Genomic DNA, 22,224 nt, shown 5'->3' on the forward strand with positions numbered 1-22,224 from the left:
AGGGTGAGTCGAGGCGATGACTCATCAGCGAGTAACGAAAAGTGCAACGCTCAGAATAGGGCGACTGACCTTTTGGAGAGGGTTGTTTGATTGGGGGGGGGGGGGCCATAAATCTGTTAAGGCTATTTGCAGGTTCATCTTTGCCACGTCGCCATGTTTGTTTCAATTGTGAACCTCCATTGCGCCGAGGTCTCGTTTGCCATGAAACATAGAGTTAGGAATTGTCAGGAGATGGCGTGCTGTGACGTGGGTGAAGTCTCTTTTTAACCTCGCCATCGTCATATTGTACACGCCCAAAACATGGCGGTAATGGTCCTTGACCAAGTCTGATGATGGTTAGTAATATAAAGTCAACGTTTGTACTTTATAGAAATATTTATATTGATCAATTTTGGTGGTTGCAGAAGTCGAAACAAAAAATTGTTTGATTTATGATATGCAAATCTTTACAAATTTTAAATAAGCTAAAACGTTATTTTGTCTCTGGAAGTATGCTTATCTTTGGTTTTTTTTAAAAAGGTAATAATTTTGTTGTTTATTACTATATTTGTAAAGAATAGGAGATTCTTTTTGATTATATTTTGCTTGCGTTAAAGCATTGATTTTTTTTTTGTTTAAAGAAAAATTGTAGAATCGCGTGTTACAAACAAGGACAAGTAAAAATATTCTTTTAGAATATTCGGTTTGTTCCATTTTTCGGTCATTGATAATATGCGTCCGTAATTTTAGCAGCAAACTGGAAACTTCGTATGATTTGAATTCATACTTAAAAGAGATATCGAAGAGCTGTTTTAGTAACGGTAAGATTTATTTATCGATATATACCAAGAATTAAGTAAATTTATTGAAAATATTGTGTTTTGATAAGAATTGTTAATTATCGTCGAAGATTTCAACACTAAAATTCACGGAAGAACATGCAACGAAACTTTTATACTAGAACGAAGATCTGCCTAATTATGTTACCTTAATCGACGCAAAGAAGAACGGTTAAAATATCTTGAGGATTTGAGAGAGAGACAATTCAATTATTCAATCGACGACGACTGAACCACGTTAAAAATAGGAAAGGCGCTGCAGTTTTGACGACACGAGCTAATAAGAAGACGTCTCGGGAGCCTAGCAGGAGGACAACACAGCAGCCCGGTCCGCGAGAAGGACCGACTCGACGGCGCAAACTAAGAAGGAGGCGGCCCACGAGCCGAACAGTAGAACAGCCCAGCAGTCCAGTACGAGAGGAGGACTGAGTCAACGACCTACCAGCTATCCAGAGCAGGAGAGCCAGCAACACGCGGATCGTCGCAGAGTCCTGGTCATCGAGGAAGTCAATTCGTCTGTAGAGGCTATAACTGTCACTGAGGTCGGTTGTTTTTCCAGTCTGTTGTTATAACTTACCGGTGGTTCTGAAATGTGTTAGAAATAATATATAATCCATTTAGGTAATTTGCGTGGTCATTTATTATATTCTCTTGATACAACAATCTAGCAAAAAGGTAACAACTTCCATAGAGAATATAATATGCATGACAGTATGCAGGAACAAATAATGTGCTGCCTATTTGCAACCAAACAACAATTAATCTATGATATGGTAGAAACTAATCAATTCCAACACTCCCACTTTAGGTTCTGCCTTTAACAATATTACTTTGAATAAACATATTCAAACAATTTTCGCAACATTCTGGACAACGGTAATAGCTTCTCTCAACTTCTCGAACCTCCTCTTCGGTAGTGGTTTTGTGAATACATCTGCTTCCTGATCTTCTGAATGTACATACTTCAGGTCTAGTTCCTTGTTTTTGAACTTCTCCAGTATGAACTTGTACTTAATGTCAATGTGTTTTGACCTTGCTTCAAAATTGCCATTCTTGATCCAGGCAATTGCACTCTGATTGTCCACATTTAAAGTTGGACTTTCAATTCTATGTCCAACTAGTTGTGTTACTAGTTTATTTAACCAAACTAAATTCGTGGTAGCATGACAGGCTGCTACAAATTCTGCTTCTGCTGTAGACAGCGCAACAGATCTCTGCTTCTTGGTTCCCCATATCACTGGTGTATCTCCAATCTTCAGCAGATACCCTGTTGTGGACTTCCTGGTCTTGGTATCTCCTGCGAAATCGGCATCTGAGTAACCTGTAATTATTATATCAGTCATCTGTCCATGAAATTTAATCCCGTATGCAGCTGTTCCCTTAAGATATTTGAATATCCTCTTCACCGCCTGCCAGTGTACTTTCTGTGGATTCGAGCAATGTTGACTTACACTACTTACAGCAAGTGATATATCAGGACGTGTGATCAGTGATAAAAACAATAGACTGCCCACAGCCTCTCTGTAGGGAACATTTAGTGACAGTTTTTGACTTTCTGCATTGGCTGTTTGATTCAAGTCCTGGTGATTGTCAGTTGGTATACTGACGGGATTTGCATCTGTCATGTTGAACCTGTCAAGTATCTTTCTTATATATAGCTCTTGATCTGCTATTATCGATCCGTCAGCTAACCTAGTCAAATTCATCCCCAAGAACATTCCCGGGGGCGACACTATGATCTCAACTTATTTCTTCAAGCAGTTAAGAAGTTTCTTTACCTTGTTCTTCTTCTTTGATATAACCAATCCATCATCCACATAAATTGATAGGATTACACATTCGTTAATGTCTCCCGGTGATTTGAACATGCACGGATCAGCTTCAATTGGTTCCAAGCCGAACTTCTTGAGACAGTTTGTGAACTTTTTGTTCCAACATCTCGGGGCTTGCTTTAGGCCATACAAACTTTTATTCAATTTACATACTTTCTCGCTGCCATCATCGAATCCTTCTGGTTGCGTCATGTACACTTTTTCCTCCAAGTCTCCATGTAAAAATGCTGTTTTTACATCATACTGTTCGATGGGCATATCATGAGCTGCTGCCAGCGATAGCATTACTCTCACTGAATCGTATTTGACAACTGGACTGAACGTTTCCTCATAGTCAACCCCAGCTCTCTGCTGATATCCTTTTACCACTAATCTCGCCTTGTACCGCAAAACTTGACCGTCTGGTTTATGCTTCAACCTGTAAACCCATCTATTATTTAAAATGTTAGCTTCCTTAGGTCGATCAACTAAGGTCCATGTATTATTCTTTCTAAGAGCTTCCATTTCCTCTTCCATAGCTTTCCTCCAGTTTACTTGGTCCTTGTGTTGTATTGCTTCTTGAAAGCATATAGGTTCCTGGCTTAATAGAAGATTTTTCTCCGGTTTCGTGCATTCGATGCACTCGTAATCAATATTTTTGTTGAAATTATTTGTGTCTAAACTGACACATTGCATGTGATACCATTTTTTGCAATTATCACATTGAACCCAATCAATAACTTCATCTTGTGGTCGTGTACAATCTGGTCTGCTACACTCATCACCTTCATCTGTTTCCAAATCTGACTCACTGAAAGCTCCATCTGCTCCATCAGCTCTAATCGTGTTCTCTTCATTAGTCGAGTCAAATCCGTTTTCACCTTCCAAGTGTCCAATATCTTCTGCTTCGTTCTTCTCGATAAACTCCTGGATCTTCTCAAATTATTCCTGGACCACATGCATCGATGATGTGTTGTACAATTCTCCTTCATTAAATATTATTTCGCAATGTATCTCAACTTTGTTTCTTCCCGGAAACCAAACTCTGTAACCTTTGGTTGTATCGCTGTATCCAACCATGATACCTTCTTCAGCTTTCTTGTCCCATTTCTTTCTTTTTTGCTGAGGTATGTGTACCATTACTTTTGAACCAAACACTCTAAACCGATTCATATTTGTGCTTTTTCGAGACCAAACTTCGTATGGAGTCTTACTGTCAGTTGAACTCGCTCCTGTGTGATTTAACACATAGACAGCCGTATTGACTGCTTCAGCCCACAATAACTTTGGTAAATCCGCACTATAAATCAATGTTCTAGCTGCTTCTACAATTGTTCTGTTCTCTCTTTCAGCTCTACCATTCTGCTCTGGGGTGTATGGTACTGTCCTCTGGTGTTTGATACCCTCCTTGAACAAAACTTCTTTCAGTTGGCTATTCACAAACTCCAATCCATTATCCGTTCTTAGGACATTTACTTTTTTACCAGTTTCCTTTTCTATTCTCATCAGGTAATTTTTAATGCATCCTGGTACCTCACTCTTGGTTTTAAGAAAGTAAACTTGGCGGTAATTAGAGAAATCATCTTTAATTAATAAAAAATACTTAGTGCCTCCTAGTGATTCTGTTTCCATAAACCCACATACATCTGCATGAACAACTTCTCCAATTTCAGTAGCACGGTTTAAACTCCTTCTGTATGGTTGACGATGCATTTTCCCAAGTACACATGCTTCACAGGGCTCTCTTACTCCTGATATTGGAATGTCCTTCATCTTGAGTATTTTGTAAACACGATCATAGTTTTGATGCACTAGCCTTTCATGCCACTGCTGTATACTTGTTGATTTGCTTGCTCCCACTACTGGGAATGCTTTCTGGTTTCTCTGGATAACTGGCTTGAATTTCATTATATACAGCTGATCTACTCGTTCTCCCACTGCGACAGTACTACCATTATGCATAAATTTACAACTGTTTTTGTCTGTAGCCATGTCATAACCCTTATCTAAAACTGCACTCAAGGAAAGCAGATTGAATTTTAATTTTGGAACATACAGTACCTGCTCTAAGTGCTTATCCACCCAATGTGATCTATTATATGCTTGAATGTTGATGAACCCTCTCGCAACTGCATCAATCGTTTTCCCGTCTCCTAGCTTAATAGGTATTTTGTTGTTTAGCCATACCAGTTCTGTGAACAATTCTTTGTTTCCACTCATATGACTTGTGGCTCCTGAGTCAAGACACCAGCTTTCTGTCATGATATTTGAATTTGATTCTGACAATAACATGACGTCGATGAGGGCTCCTCCGGCCATTTCCTTCGTTGATGATTTAGAATTCGCGTTCTGGACAGAGTCTCTCTTCTTAATTCGACAATCACGTTCCCAGTGACCTTCTATTCCACAGTAATTACAACATCCTTTACGTACCGGATACTTGTGTTTCTTACGCTGCTCTTTAGCGGCCAATGCTTCTCCTAAGTCAGCTGCCTCGTGGATACCCATTCGTGTCTCTTCCATGACCAATCTTGCTACCAGATTTGGCAAAGTCCGGTCAACTTTCGCTGTCGACTCCCAAGCTGTGACGAAGTGACTGAAATTTGACGGTAGCGTTAAAAGAATTTTAGTGATTACCTGATTGTCTGAAACATTCTCACCCAGTGCTCTCAGTCTATGTGCAAGGTCTTGCACCTTGGATACATGTGTCGTATTGTTGTCAGCACTGTCCTTCTTCATTGTGTACCACTGTTGGTTTAGCATGTGAATCCCTGTCTCTGTCTTGCTGTCGAAGACTTCATTAAGGCGATCCCACATCTGCTTGGCATTTTCACAGTTGATTATATGCAGCATGACCTCTTCTGTTAGACTCGATGTAATCAGAAACTGAGCTGTCGCTTCATGCTGCTCCCACTGTTTTAACTGAAGCTTGTAATTTTCCAGTTTATCTGATGTCAATTGAGCGTCTGCAGTTTTGTTTGGTTCCTGTGGCTTCTGATGATCATCAAATGTTACTCTCCAAACGTCTTTAGCCATGAGGGCAATTCTTACATGAAACTTCCATAACGCCCAATTTTCTAATCCACGCAATTTTATTACTCTAGTTGCTTCATGAACACTCTCCATTTTTCAAGACAATTGCACTTTCGCACGCTGGCTGGCCAATCTTGAAACTTGGTTTCACATACAACTTTACAGCAATATTATTTAACCCTATATTTCAACACTTACAGCCATCCACCTGGGCCCATAACCTGTTGTTATAACTTACCGGTGGTTCTGAAATGTGTTAGAAATAATATATAATCCATTTAGGTAATTTGCGTGGTCATTTATTATATTCTCTTGATACAACAATCTAGCAAAAAGGTAACAACTTCCATAGAGAATATAATATGCATGACAGTATGCAGGAACAAATAATGTGCTGCCTATTTGCAACCAAACAACAATTAATCTATGATATGGCAGAAACTAATCAATTCCAACACTCCCACTTTAGGTTCTGCCTTTAACAATATTACTTTGAATAAACATATTCAAACAATTTTCGCAACATTCTGGACAACGGTAATAGCTTCTCTCAACTTCTCGAACCTCCTCTTCGGTAGTGGTTTTGTGAATACATCTGCTTCCTGATCTTCTGAATGTACATACTTCAGGTCTAGTTCCTTGTTTTTGAACTTCTCCAGTATGAACTTGTACTTAATGTCAATGTGTTTTGACCTTGCTTCAAAATTGCCATTCTTGATCCAGGCAATTGCACTCTGATTGTCCACATTTAAAGTTGGACTTTCAATTCTATGTCCAACTAGTTGTGTTACTAGTTTATTTAACCAAACTAAATTCGTGGTAGCATGACAGGCTGCTACAAATTCTGCTTCTGCTGTAGACAGCGCAACAGATCTCTGCTTCTTGGTTCCCCATATCACTGGTGTATCTCCAATCTTCAGCAGATACCCTGTTGTGGACTTCCTGGTCTTGGTATCTCCTGCGAAATCGGCATCTGAGTAACCTGTAATTATTATATCAGTCATCTGTCCATGAAATTTAATCCCGTATGCAGCTGTTCCCTTAAGATATTTGAATATCCTCTTCACCGCCTGCCAGTGTACTTTCTGTGGATTCGAGCAATGTTGACTTACACTACTTACAGCAAGTGATATATCAGGACGTGTGATCAGTGATAAAAACAATAGACTGCCCACAGCCTCTCTGTAGGGAACATTTAGTGACAGTTTTTGACTTTCTGCATTGGCTGTTTGATTCAAGTCCTGGTGATTGTCAGTTGGTATACTGACGGGATTTGCATCTGTCATGTTGAACCTGTCAAGTATCTTTCTTATATATAGCTCTTGATCTGCTATTATCGATCCGTCAGCTAACCTAGTCAAATTCATCCCCAAGAACATTCCCGGGGGCGACACTATGATCTCAACTTATTTCTTCAAGCAGTTAAGAAGTTTCTTTACCTTGTTCTTCTTCTTTGATATAACCAATCCATCATCCACATAAATTGATAGGATTACACATTCGTTAATGTCTCCCGGTGATTTGAACATGCACGGATCAGCTTCAATTGGTTCCAAGCCGAACTTCTTGAGACAGTTTGTGAACTTTTTGTTCCAACATCTCGGGGCTTGCTTTAGGCCATACAAACTTTTATTCAATTTACATACTTTCTCGCTGCCATCATCGAATCCTTCTGGTTGCGTCATGTACACTTTTTCCTCCAAGTCTCCATGTAAAAATGCTGTTTTTACATCATACTGTTCGATGGGCATATCATGAGCTGCTGCCAGCGATAGCATTACTCTCACTGAATCGTATTTGACAACTGGACTGAACGTTTCCTCATAGTCAACCCCAGCTCTCTGCTGATATCCTTTTACCACTAATCTCGCCTTGTACCGCAAAACTTGACCGTCTGGTTTATGCTTCAACCTGTAAACCCATCTATTATTTAAAATGTTAGCTTCCTTAGGTCGATCAACTAAGGTCCATGTATTATTCTTTCTAAGAGCTTCCATTTCCTCTTCCATAGCTTTCCTCCAGTTTACTTGGTCCTTGTGTTGTATTGCTTCTTGAAAGCATATAGGTTCCTGGCTTAATAGAAGATTTTTCTCCGGTTTCGTGCATTCGATGCACTCGTAATCAATATTTTTGTTGAAATTATTTGTGTCTAAACTGACACATTGCATGTGATACCATTTTTTGCAATTATCACATTGAACCCAATCAATAACTTCATCTTGTGGTCGTGTACAATCTGGTCTGCTACACTCATCACCTTCATCTGTTTCCAAATCTGACTCACTGAAAGCTCCATCTGCTCCATCAGCTCTAATCGTGTTCTCTTCATTAGTCGAGTCAAATCCGTTTTCACCTTCCAAGTGTCCAATATCTTCTGCTTCGTTCTTCTCGATAAACTCCTGGATCTTCTCAAATTATTCCTGGACCACATGCATCGATGATGTGTTGTACAATTCTCCTTCATTAAATATTATTTCGCAATGTATCTCAACTTTGTTTCTTCCCGGAAACCAAACTCTGTAACCTTTGGTTGTATCGCTGTATCCAACCATGATACCTTCTTCAGCTTTCTTGTCCCATTTCTTTCTTTTTTGCTGAGGTATGTGTACCATTACTTTTGAACCAAACACTCTAAACCGATTCATATTTGTGCTTTTTCGAGACCAAACTTCGTATGGAGTCTTACTGTCAGTTGAACTCGCTCCTGTGTGATTTAACACATAGACAGCCGTATTGACTGCTTCAGCCCACAATAACTTTGGTAAATCCGCACTATAAATCAATGTTCTAGCTGCTTCTACAATTGTTCTGTTCTCTCTTTCAGCTCTACCATTCTGCTCTGGGGTGTATGGTACTGTCCTCTGGTGTTTGATACCCTCCTTGAACAAAACTTCTTTCAGTTGGCTATTCACAAACTCCAATCCATTATCCGTTCTTAGGACATTTACTTTTTTACCAGTTTCCTTTTCTATTCTCATCAGGTAATTTTTAATGCATCCTGGTACCTCACTCTTGGTTTTAAGAAAGTAAACTTGGCGGTAATTAGAGAAATCATCTTTAATTAATAAAAAATACTTAGTGCCTCCTAGTGATTCTGTTTCCATAAACCCACATACATCTGCATGAACAACTTCTCCAATTTCAGTAGCACGGTTTAAACTCCTTCTGTATGGTTGACGATGCATTTTCCCAAGTACACATGCTTCACAGGGCTCTCTTACTCCTGATATTGGAATGTCCTTCATCTTGAGTATTTTGTAAACACGATCATAGTTTTGATGCACTAGCCTTTCATGCCACTGCTGTATACTTGTTGATTTGCTTGCTCCCACTACTGGGAATGCTTTCTGGTTTCTCTGGATAACTGGCTTGAATTTCATTATATACAGCTGATCTACTCGTTCTCCCACTGCGACAGTACTACCATTATGCATAAATTTACAACTGTTTTTGTCTGTAGCCATGTCATAACCCTTATCTAAAACTGCACTCAAGGAAAGCAGATTGAATTTTAATTTTGGAACATACAGTACCTGCTCTAAGTGCTTATCCACCCAATGTGATCTATTATATGCTTGAATGTTGATGAACCCTCTCGCAACTGCATCAATCGTTTTCCCGTCTCCTAGCTTAATAGGTATTTTGTTGTTTAGCCATACCAGTTCTGTGAACAATTCTTTGTTTCCACTCATATGACTTGTGGCTCCTGAGTCAAGACACCAGCTTTCTGTCATGATATTTGAATTTGATTCTGACAATAACATGACGTCGATGAGGGCTCCTCCGGCCATTTCCTTCGTTGATGATTTAGAATTCGCGTTCTGGACAGAGTCTCTCTTCTTAATTCGACAATCACGTTCCCAGTGACCTTCTATTCCACAGTAATTACAACATCCTTTACGTACCGGATACTTGTGTTTCTTACGCTGCTCTTTAGCGGCCAATGCTTCTCCTAAGTCAGCTGCCTCGTGGATACCCATTCGTGTCTCTTCCATGACCAATCTTGCTACCAGATTTGGCAAAGTCCGGTCAACTTTCGCTGTCGACTCCCAAGCTGTGACGAAGTGACTGAAATTTGACGGTAGCGTTAAAAGAATTTTAGTGATTACCTGATTGTCTGAAACATTCTCACCCAGTGCTCTCAGTCTATGTGCAAGGTCTTGCACCTTGGATACATGTGTCGTATTGTTGTCAGCACTGTCCTTCTTCATTGTGTACCACTGTTGGTTTAGCATGTGAATCCCTGTCTCTGTCTTGCTGTCGAAGACTTCATTAAGGCGATCCCACATCTGCTTGGCATTTTCACAGTTGATTATATGCAGCATGACCTCTTCTGTTAGACTCGATGTAATCAGAAACTGAGCTGTCGCTTCATGCTGCTCCCACTGTTTTAACTGAAGCTTGTAATTTTCCAGTTTATCTGATGTCAATTGAGCGTCTGCAGTTTTGTTTGGTTCCTGTGGCTTCTGATGATCATCAAATGTTACTCTCCAAACGTCTTTAGCCATGAGGGCAATTCTTACATGAAACTTCCATAACGCCCAATTTTCTAATCCACGCAATTTTATTACTCTAGTTGCTTCATGAACACTCTCCATTTTTCAAGACAATTGCACTTTCGCACGCTGGCTGGCCAATCTTGAAACTTGGTTTCACATACAACTTTACAGCAATATTATTTAACCCTATATTTCAACACTTACAGCCATCCACCTGGGCCCATAACCTGTTGTTATAACTTACCGGTGGTTCTGAAATGTGTTAGAAATAATATATAATCCATTTAGGTAATTTGCGTGGTCATTTATTATATTCTCTTGATACAACAATCTAGCAAAAAGGTAACAACTTCCATAGAGAATATAATATGCATGACAGTATGCAGGAACAAATAATGTGCTGCCTATTTGCAACCAAACAACAATTAATCTATGATATGGCAGAAACTAATCAATTCCAACACTCCCACTTTAGGTTCTGCCTTTAACAATATTACTTTGAATAAACATATTCAAACAATTTTCGCAACATTCTGGACAACGGTAATAGCTTCTCTCAACTTCTCGAACCTCCTCTTCGGTAGTGGTTTTGTGAATACATCTGCTTCCTGATCTTCTGAATGTACATACTTCAGGTCTAGTTCCTTGTTTTTGAACTTCTCCAGTATGAACTTGTACTTAATGTCAATGTGTTTTGACCTTGCTTCAAAATTGCCATTCTTGATCCAGGCAATTGCACTCTGATTGTCCACATTTAAAGTTGGACTTTCAATTCTATGTCCAACTAGTTGTGTTACTAGTTTATTTAACCAAACTAAATTCGTGGTAGCATGACAGGCTGCTACAAATTCTGCTTCTGCTGTAGACAGCGCAACAGATCTCTGCTTCTTGGTTCCCCATATCACTGGTGTATCTCCAATCTTCAGCAGATACCCTGTTGTGGACTTCCTGGTCTTGGTATCTCCTGCGAAATCGGCATCTGAGTAACCTGTAATTATTATATCAGTCATCTGTCCATGAAATTTAATCCCGTATGCAGCTGTTCCCTTAAGATATTTGAATATCCTCTTCACCGCCTGCCAGTGTACTTTCTGTGGATTCGAGCAATGTTGACTTACACTACTTACAGCAAGTGATATATCAGGACGTGTGATCAGTGATAAAAACAATAGACTGCCCACAGCCTCTCTGTAGGGAACATTTAGTGACAGTTTTTGACTTTCTGCATTGGCTGTTTGATTCAAGTCCTGGTGATTGTCAGTTGGTATACTGACGGGATTTGCATCTGTCATGTTGAACCTGTCAAGTATCTTTCTTATATATAGCTCTTGATCTGCTATTATCGATCCGTCAGCTAACCTAGTCAAATTCATCCCCAAGAACATTCCCGGGGGCGACACTATGATCTCAACTTATTTCTTCAAGCAGTTAAGAAGTTTCTTTACCTTGTTCTTCTTCTTTGATATAACCAATCCATCATCCACATAAATTGATAGGATTACACATTCGTTAATGTCTCCCGGTGATTTGAACATGCACGGATCAGCTTCAATTGGTTCCAAGCCGAACTTCTTGAGACAGTTTGTGAACTTTTTGTTCCAACATCTCGGGGCTTGCTTTAGGCCATACAAACTTTTATTCAATTTACATACTTTCTCGCTGCCATCATCGAATCCTTCTGGTTGCGTCATGTACACTTTTTCCTCCAAGTCTCCATGTAAAAATGCTGTTTTTACATCATACTGTTCGATGGGCATATCATGAGCTGCTGCCAGCGATAGCATTACTCTCACTGAATCGTATTTGACAACTGGACTGAACGTTTCCTCATAGTCAACCCCAGCTCTCTGCTGATATCCTTTTACCACTAATCTCGCCTTGTACCGCAAAACTTGACCGTCTGGTTTATGCTTCAACCTGTAAACCCATCTATTATTTAAAATGTTAGCTTCCTTAGGTCGATCAACTAAGGTCCATGTATTATTCTTTCTAAGAGCTTCCATTTCCTCTTCCATAGCTTTCCTCCAGTTTACTTGGTCCTTGTGTTGTATTGCTTCTTGAAAGCATATAGGTTCCTGGCTTAATAGAAGATTTTTCTCCGGTTTCGTGCATTCGATGCACTCGTAATCAATATTTTTGTTGAAATTATTTGTGTCTAAACTGACACATTGCATGTGATACCATTTTTTGCAATTATCACATTGAACCCAATCAATAACTTCATCTTGTGGTCGTGTACAATCTGGTCTGCTACACTCATCACCTTCATCTGTTTCCAAATCTGACTCACTGAAAGCTCCATCTGCTCCATCAGCTCTAATCGTGTTCTCTTCATTAGTCGAGTCAAATCCGTTTTCACCTTCCAAGTGTCCAATATCTTCTGCTTCGTTCTTCTCGATAAACTCCTGGATCTTCTCAAATTATTCCTGGACCACATGCATCGATGATGTGTTGTACAATTCTCCTTCATTAAATATTATTTCGCAATGTATCTCAACTTTGTTTCTTCCCGGAAACCAAACTCTGTAACCTTTGGTTGTATCGCTGTATCCAACCATGATACCTTCTTCAGCTTTCTTGTCCCATTTCTTTCTTTTTTGCTGAGGTATGTGTACCATTACTTTTGAACCAAACACTCTAAACCGATTCATATTTGTGCTTTTTCGAGACCAAACTTCGTATGGAGTCTTACTGTCAGTTGAACTCGCTCCTGTGTGATTTAACACATAGACAGCCGTATTGACTGCTTCAGCCCACAATAACTTTGGTAAATCCGCACTATAAATCAATGTTCTAGCTGCTTCTACAATTGTTCTGTTCTCTCTTTCAGCTCTACCATTCTGCTCTGGGGTGTATGGTACTGTCCTCTGGTGTTTGATACCCTCCTTGAACAAAACTTCTTTCAGTTGGCTATTCACAAACTCCAATCCATTATCCGTTCTTAGGACATTTACTTTTTTACCAGTTTCCTTTTCTATTCTCATCAGGTAATTTTTAATGCATCCTGGTACCTCACTCTTGGTTTTAAGAAAGTAAACTTGGCGGTAATTAGAGAAATCATCTTTAATTAATAAAAAATACTTAGTGCCTCCTAGTGATTCTGTTTCCATAAACCCACATACATCTGCATGAACAACTTCTCCAATTTCAGTAGCACGGTTTAAACTCCTTCTGTATGGTTGACGATGCATTTTCCCAAGTACACATGCTTCACAGGGCTCTCTTACTCCTGATATTGGAATGTCCTTCATCTTGAGTATTTTGTAAACACGATCATAGTTTTGATGCACTAGCCTTTCATGCCACTGCTGTATACTTGTTGATTTGCTTGCTCCCACTACTGGGAATGCTTTCTGGTTTCTCTGGATAACTGGCTTGAATTTCATTATATACAGCTGATCTACTCGTTCTCCCACTGCGACAGTACTACCATTATGCATAAATTTACAACTGTTTTTGTCTGTAGCCATGTCATAACCCTTATCTAAAACTGCACTCAAGGAAAGCAGATTGAATTTTAATTTTGGAACATACAGTACCTGCTCTAAGTGCTTATCCACCCAATGTGATCTATTATATGCTTGAATGTTGATGAACCCTCTCGCAACTGCATCAATCGTTTTCCCGTCTCCTAGCTTAATAGGTATTTTGTTGTTTAGCCATACCAGTTCTGTGAACAATTCTTTGTTTCCACTCATATGACTTGTGGCTCCTGAGTCAAGACACCAGCTTTCTGTCATGATATTTGAATTTGATTCTGACAATAACATGACGTCGATGAGGGCTCCTCCGGCCATTTCCTTCGTTGATGATTTAGAATTCGCGTTCTGGACAGAGTCTCTCTTCTTAATTCGACAATCACGTTCCCAGTGACCTTCTATTCCACAGTAATTACAACATCCTTTACGTACCGGATACTTGTGTTTCTTACGCTGCTCTTTAGCGGCCAATGCTTCTCCTAAGTCAGCTGCCTCGTGGATACCCATTCGTGTCTCTTCCATGACCAATCTTGCTACCAGATTTGGCAAAGTCCGGTCAACTTTCGCTGTCGACTCCCAAGCTGTGACGAAGTGACTGAAATTTGACGGTAGCGTTAAAAGAATTTTAGTGATTACCTGATTGTCTGAAACATTCTCACCCAGTGCTCTCAGTCTATGTGCAAGGTCTTGCACCTTGGATACATGTGTCGTAATGTTGTCAGCACTGTCCTTCTTCATTGTGTACCACTGTTGGTTTAGCATGTGAATCCCTGTCTCTGTCTTGCTGTCGAAGACTTCATTAAGGCGATCCCACATCTGCTTGGCATTTTCACAGTTGATTATATGCAGCATGACCTCTTCTGTTAGACTCGATGTAATCAGAAACTGAGCTGTCGCTTCATGCTGCTCCCACTGTTTTAACTGAAGCTTGTAATTTTCCAGTTTATCTGATGTCAATTGAGCGTCTGCAGTTTTGTTTGGTTCCTGTGGCTTCTGATGATCATCAACTGTTACTCTCCAAACGTCTTTAGACATGAGGGCAATTCTTACATGAAACTTCCATAACGCCCAATTTTCTAATCCACGCAATTTTATTACTCTAGTTGCTTCATGAACACTCTCCATTTTTCAAGACAATTGCACTTTCGCACGCTGGCTGGCCAATCTTGAAACTTGGTTTCACATACAACTTTACAGCAATATTATTTAACCCTATATTTCAACACTTACAGCCATCCACCTGGGCCCATAACCTGTTGTTATAACTTACCGGTGGTTCTGAAATGTGTTAGAAATAATATATAATCCATTTAGGTAATTTGCGTGGTCATTTATTATATTCTCTTGATACAACAATCTAGCAAAAAGGTGACAACTTCCATAGAGAATATAATATGTATGACAGTATGCAGGAACAAATAATGTGCTGCCTATTTGCAACCAAACAACAATTAATCTATGATATGGCAGAAACTAATCAATTCCAACACAGTCCCCGTACAGTCGTCGATTTGGAACGTTTCCCGTTTGTTGAATTTCACGAACATTATTTTTTTTATAAAACATTGATTTCCGCCTGAAAGACTTACCAGCGGCATAATTTAAATCCAAATCTGAATCTCTTGTTCTATAATTATTAGAATAACTAAACTAATTAATTTAAATTAACTCTCGGGATCCCAAGACTATTGAATAGTAAATATCTGTTTGGAATTCTTTCAGGGCATTAAATTGGATATAAACGTTAGTCTCTGATGTAGTAATGTTTCACCAACACTCAGTGGTCCACGCTCACCGAGTGCTTTCAATCCTGGCTTAATACATAATTGTACTTAATTTGAACTTACCACAACTTAACTTTCAACAGAAACATATAGAATTATTGAATCGTTTACATGATATAAAACAAATTGTTGATATATTTACACTACACTAACTTTGAATGAGTTTTTTTTTTGTTGTTTTGTTTTGAACTGGATAAACTTGTTACATACATACACAAAGAATTCCAAGCATTCTAGAATCAGTTAATAGTCTAGTAGGATAAAAATGTGATCAATGTATGTATAATAATAATTGTACCCCGCAACGGCTCTGCCGCACTCACATTAGGTCTAAAATACACCTACTTTCGTTACAGACGCAATTTACTTTTATTTACGACACATAAACTAGTTACATTGATTTACCTTGATAATTTTAGCTGTTTGAACCAAGAATATCTAATTCATTTTTTTTTAAACTGACGGAACTCGACGGTTGTGAAAATTTGTTAAAGAAATATAATCAATTTTTTTTAGCTTCACACACCCGTTGGTACGTCAGTTCTGGCGCCCAACGTTTAGGCCCGAATTTAGGTGAAACACACTGACTACTACACTGAGACGTGGAGAATACGAACGTTAGGACACATTTAGTCTGGAAATCGAAAAATATGCCATTTGGAGAAAATAGAGAACCATACTTCCTCAGAGGAAATGCGCTAGAAGAGAACAGTAGCACACATTCAGAAACGAATGCTGAAGAAAGGCTAGAAACGGGAGAAATAGGAGCAGAGACGATGTCGGAACTCCATGACAATACGAACGTCCCGAATAACCAACAGTTACAACGAGGTGAGGAAACGACTCGAACAGAAAATGAACACCAAACCGTGACACTGGAACAAATGTTTCGAGTGCTACAAGAGGAAAAACAGGAACGTGAACGCGAAAGACAGGAACGGGAACGCGAAAAACAGGAGAATGCCAATAGACTAGACAATATTGTACGAATCTTGAATACGACGTTAAATAATTTGACTGCAGAAACGGAACAAATTAGGACGGAGGTTACACAAACACAACGGACCATGGAACAAAACTTTTTTGTTGTACACGAGCGGATTGAAACCCTAGAGAATACTGTACCGCTGTTAAAAGAAAATGTCAGTCAAGTACAGAAGGATTTAGAAAGTAAACCGAGTAGAAATACGAGTAGAAGAAATCGAGAGGAAATTTACACAAAACACTGCGTTGAATATTACTAAATCAACTGTCCCCAATGAAAATAATAACAACAGAAGCGAAAACATTAGTGTAGCTAGTTCAACTGGGATAAGTGTAGAACCAGTCACTATAGTTAGAAATAATGTTCCGTTAGTTACTGATTCCATGTTGACCCTGCATCATCCTGCTCGAAAATGGCTAGATAACGTACCTAGTTTTGCCGGAAAAAGCACAGAAAATCCCAGAAAATTTATTAACCAGTTCGAAGAGTATTGTAATACGTTTAACCTATCCGAGACAGACAATATGAAAAGCATTGGCCATTGTCTAAAAGACACCGCATTCTATTGGTGGGAATTACTGAAAGATTCTATCACTGAATATAGTACATTCCGTAAGGCATTTATACAACAATTCTGGAGCACCAGAATACAAAGCAATTTACGTATTCAGTTGCATTCTGATAAGTTTGACCCTAAAAGAAGCCAGAATCTAGAAGCACACATTAACAACATGTATGAGAGAACTCGCTATTTGGACTGCAACATGGAAGACGAGGAATTTATAGCGATGATACTATCACAGCTACCCGTTAGATATCAGTTACAGTTAAGCGGACGAAATTACAACGGAATAGTAGATTTTAAGGAACAGTTACTGAACTACGACAGGCTAGAAAAACTAGACCGAACTAGCGTGAATAAGGAGACGTTCGGGCGGAAGAACAATAATCCACCCGCACCATTGTACCAAAATTGGCGAAATAAACCTACAGCCACGAATAACGAACAGAGATCACCTCGCATAAACGCTTTTAACGTAGAACAACCTAGACAGCAATGGTATCATAAAGGATACAGGGGACGATACACAAACTTTAATTATTGGAATCAACCGAACCATACTAATGGGAACCAAAGACAACAGGGTAATTACAACCGGGAACAATACCCTAACCAACGACGGGAAGGGGCTGTTTGGAGTTCAGGTCCAAAAACCAATACGTATCCGATAGAAGAAGGATTCGCATGTGACCGGAATGCATCACACGGACAATATCGAGTAGAAGCACAGATTTTTCAGCCGACAGAGAAAGCAATAACGACTACAAACCACACCGAGCAAGGAACATCGCGAGTTGAAAATAATCGACAATTTATTTCTCCAAGTAACTGTGATAATGACACGAAATGGCAGTGTAACCGAAATAATGATGGTGTTAATTTTAGTCAAAGAGTGGACTCAAATCATACTACTTCAGAGAGGTCTGGTCGAATTACACCAACATGGCAACCTGACCAGATACCTGGACTTGTTAACCGCAGGGAAAACTAAGCAGGGAGGGCGTATCACAGCTCCTATCACCACTCCCTAATACGAATTTGGAAGGGGCTAAACATCACCGTGAACCTTTTCTAGAAAACCAATCGAACACAGTCATCACGAAAAGAATAAATACCGTAATATTCAGAGAAAACGAACGCGACTTTCTGTTAAGCGAACCGTGCATCGAAGCCGGGAATGCAAAAGAAGCCTTGTGTCCTGAAATAACACTTAGCATAAATGGGGTCAAATCACCGGTTCTACTAGACAGCGGAGCAGAAGTTTCATGTATTAGCGAAGATTGTATAGAAATGATAGAAAGTACAGGAATCAAATTACCACGTATGCCTGTCCCGACCATTAAAATTTTAGGAGTAACGTCAAGGGCTAGTCCCATTATTAATAAACAGACTTTGCTAGAAATGGAAGGATTAGGTAGCGTAAAGCGCGTACCTGTTTTGATAGTGAAAGGTTTGGCAAAACCAATTATACTTGGAATCGATTTTTTGACCACATACAAAATTATCATGGATTTCGGAGGATGGATGATTACGGCTATGGATAGCTTAGAGAACCCGACCACCACGGAAAAATGGGAAGTGACGGACAACTGCGTATCACTCCTTCGTAATGTAAATTCGTATGCTATGATATGCTCTACCATGGCAATTAATTTAAATGCGACCGATGACGATTTGCGTAATGCCATGAGTGAAATTACTCTGATTAGCGATAAGGAGAAAACGGAACTATTTCAAGTTTTAAAGCATTTCCAAGACGTATTTTCCGACAAACCTGGACTAAACAAATTATACCAAGCTAGCATAGAGGTGAAACCAGGCGAGCCATTTCGTAGAAAATCCTACCCGATTCCAGCCAAATTTTTGAGTGAAGCTGAAGAATACTTACAATTGATGTTAGACTGGAAGGTAGTTGAACGAGCTCCTAGCCCATACACCAATGCTATCCTGTGCGTCAGAAAGAAGGACGGTTCCGTACGCCTATGTCTGGATGCGCGGGAAATTAACAAGATTACCATACGAGACCGAGAAAGCCCACGGCCGACAAATGACATTCTACGCTTATATCAAGGAGTAAAATTTCTAACAACTTTAGATTTGTCAGCCGGGTATTGGCAAATTCCATTGAAGAAGGAATCACGGAAATACACGTCCTTTTTATTTAAAAATTTCCAGTACATATTTCGAGTCATGCCTTTTGGGTTATGCAATGCCGTGGCTGAATTCACGAGATGTCTAGACCAAACATTAGGACCGGAATGCAAAAACTTCGCTCGTGCTTATGTCGATGACATACTTATAACTTCGAACTTCGACATCCCTGGAAGAACACTTTATCCATATCGGCATTGTTTTGACCAAGCTACGTGACGCTGGCATGACGGCAAAATTGAAGAAATCTGTGTTTTGTCGCCAAGAATTACCTTTCTTAGGCCATATTTTGACACCAACCGGCATTAAAACATCACCCGAAAAATTACAAAGTATTACTAATTTTCCAACACCAAAGAACGTCAAACAATTGAGAACTTTTCTTGGCGTGATCGGATTTTATCGTAATTATAGTGATAAGATAGCTAAAATAGCTGTACCACTTTTCGGTTTATTAAAGAAGGGACAAACATGGAAGTGGTGCGATGAAGAAAAGAAAGCATTCGAGGACTTGAAGAAAATTTTCATTGAAGAACAAGTATTGCATCACCCTATTCTAGGTAGAGTTTTTTTGTTGTATACAGATGCTTCCGCTTATGCGCTAGGTGCAAAATTAGCGCAAATCGATGACGAAGATATAGAACGAACAGTCGCAATGGCAAGCCGAACACTAAATAGTGCCGAAAAAAAAATTATACAGTCACAGAACGAGAAACTTTAGCAATTGTATGGGCCTTACAAAAATTTAGGGACTTATTGTTGGGTGAACATGTAAGACTGCTTACTGATCATCAATCATTATTATTTCTTAAAACTGGCAAAATTTTCGGTAGTAGGCTAACTCGATGGTGTCTACTTATACAAGAATATGACATTGAGATTTGCCATATTAAAGGCAAAGAAAATGTGGCAGCGGATTACCTTAGCCGGGTACCGGATGTCGTGGAAAACGAAAAACCGAATCATCGTAACCCGAAAGAATTCTTAGTTGCTCATCTAGTGGCGGAACAAATGGCCAACAACGATGTTATCAGGAATGCTTTCCTAAATTTAGCTCAACTTCAAAATGGGGATGAATTTTGCCAAAATATTAAGGGAAAACTTCAAAACATAGTACCAGAACATAAACTCAATACTAAATATTGCATTTCTAACGAAGGTATTTTATTTTACCAAAAGAAACTATGTTCCCGATTCGAGGATTTATGGAAACCGGTCGTACCTAAAGAATTATTAAAGAATATTGCATGGGAAATACATCATAACTGTGCCCACATTGGTTCCAAGAAATTGACCGCTACCTTAAGTATAAAATTATACTGTCCGAACTTACCCAAAATTGTAGTGAAAATTACGAGATCGTGCGACCTATGCCAAAAAGCAAAACATTCACAACGCAACTTAGTTGGAGAAACACAACCGATAATTCCTAGAGGACCTTTGCAATTGTTGTCGGTAGATTTACTGGGACCATTACCTCGCTCAACTGCAGGAGTAAAATATGTATTTGTAGTCTTAGATGTTTTCTCTAAGTACGCCAAGCTCTACCCAATAGTACATGCTTCCGGCAAGGTCGTCCTTCAGAAAATGAGGAGATTCGAGGCTGAAGTGGGTCACCCTGAAGCGGTTATTTCAGATCACGGTACACAATTTACCAGTTCGATATGGCAAGAAGGATTAAAGGAGATGCATATTACACCCACCATGTCTTCGGTTAGACATCCCCAAAGTAACCCGGTAGAACGACTAATGCGCACGCTAGGGAACATGCTACGCACGTTTTGTTATGATGCACAACAAAGTTGGATGACTAAATTACCATTTATTGAATGTGTTATTAATCATACCATCCATAGTTCTACCAACACCACGCCATACGAAGTGCTTACCGGAAAACCGTCCAATATCATTCCAGAAACAATGGTACCAAAATTACAACATGATGTCGCTGAGGAAGAGCAAGACGAACTGAACGAAATACGACGGGAAACCGAGGAGTTAGTTAGGGCGAAACTAACCTCCGCTGCTGACATGAGAAAGAAGCATCAGAAATTATCCGGAAAAACTACTTTCGATTGCGGAGACCTGGTATTAAAAAGAACCAATCCAACCAGCCAGTTCTGGCAATACGTTACCCGGAAGTTATTTCTACTATTCGACGGACCATACCTCATAACTAAAGTCATTCGGAATAATTGTTATGAACTCTCAGACCTTAACACCAGGCAGATTATAGGACATTACAACATTACCCAACTGAAAGAATATCACAAACCTGTTGTGACCGAAAATATTGAATGATTTATACATATGTTTAAAATATCCTTACGTTGACCTAGCATTCTTTGTATGTTTTTTTTATTTATTGCATCATGTATGTAATATATTCTTGTTAGGATATTATGAGTTTAGTCATTAGTCTTAGTAAATGTAGGAATATGACAACCTCGTTTGGTGGACGATAAATAATAATGAAGATGTAGATTCTGTTATCTATGTGTATTAGAAATGTCATTCTGTTTGTTCTATGTATGTTTAAACTGCACATAATAGACATTTCTAAGAAGGGGCAATCTATAAAGTCAACGTTTGTACTTTATATAAATATTTATATTGATCAATTTTGGTGGTTGCAGAAGTCGAAACAAAAAATTGTTTGATTTATGATATGCAAATCTTTACAAATTTTAAATAAGCTAAAACGTTATTTTGTCTCTGGAAGTATGCTTATCTTTGGTTTTTTTTAAAAAGGTAATAATTTTGTTGTTTATTACTATATTTGTAAAGAATAGGAGATTCTTTTTGATTATATTTTGCTTGCGTTAAAGCATTGATTTTTTTTTGTTTAAAGAAAAATTGTAGAATCGCGTGTTACAAACAAGGACAAGTAAAAATATTCTTTTAGAATATTCGGTTTGTTCCATTTTTCGGTCATTGATAATATGCGTCCGTAATTTTAGCAGCAAACTGGAAACTTCGTATGATTTGAATTAATACTTAAAAGAGATATCGAAGAGCTGTTTTAGTAACGGTAAGATTTATTTATCGATATATACCAAGAATTAAGTAAATTTATTGAAAATATTGTGTTTTGATAAGAAT

The 22,224-nt window shown here is 38.9% G+C and overlaps 1 protein-coding gene across 1 annotated transcript in view; it reads right to left on the reverse strand.

Moving 5' to 3' along the window:
- The window catches only part of LOC134536448 (uncharacterized), a 603,478-nt gene that overhangs the window by 371,037 nt on the left and 210,217 nt on the right, over positions 1-22,224 (reverse strand). The gene's annotated exons all lie outside the window — the stretch shown is intronic.

Source organism: Bacillus rossius, chromosome 11 (genome assembly GCF_032445375.1).
Source record: "Bacillus rossius redtenbacheri isolate Brsri chromosome 11, Brsri_v3, whole genome shotgun sequence".
NCBI lineage: Eukaryota > Metazoa > Arthropoda > Insecta > Phasmatodea > Bacillidae > Bacillus > Bacillus rossius.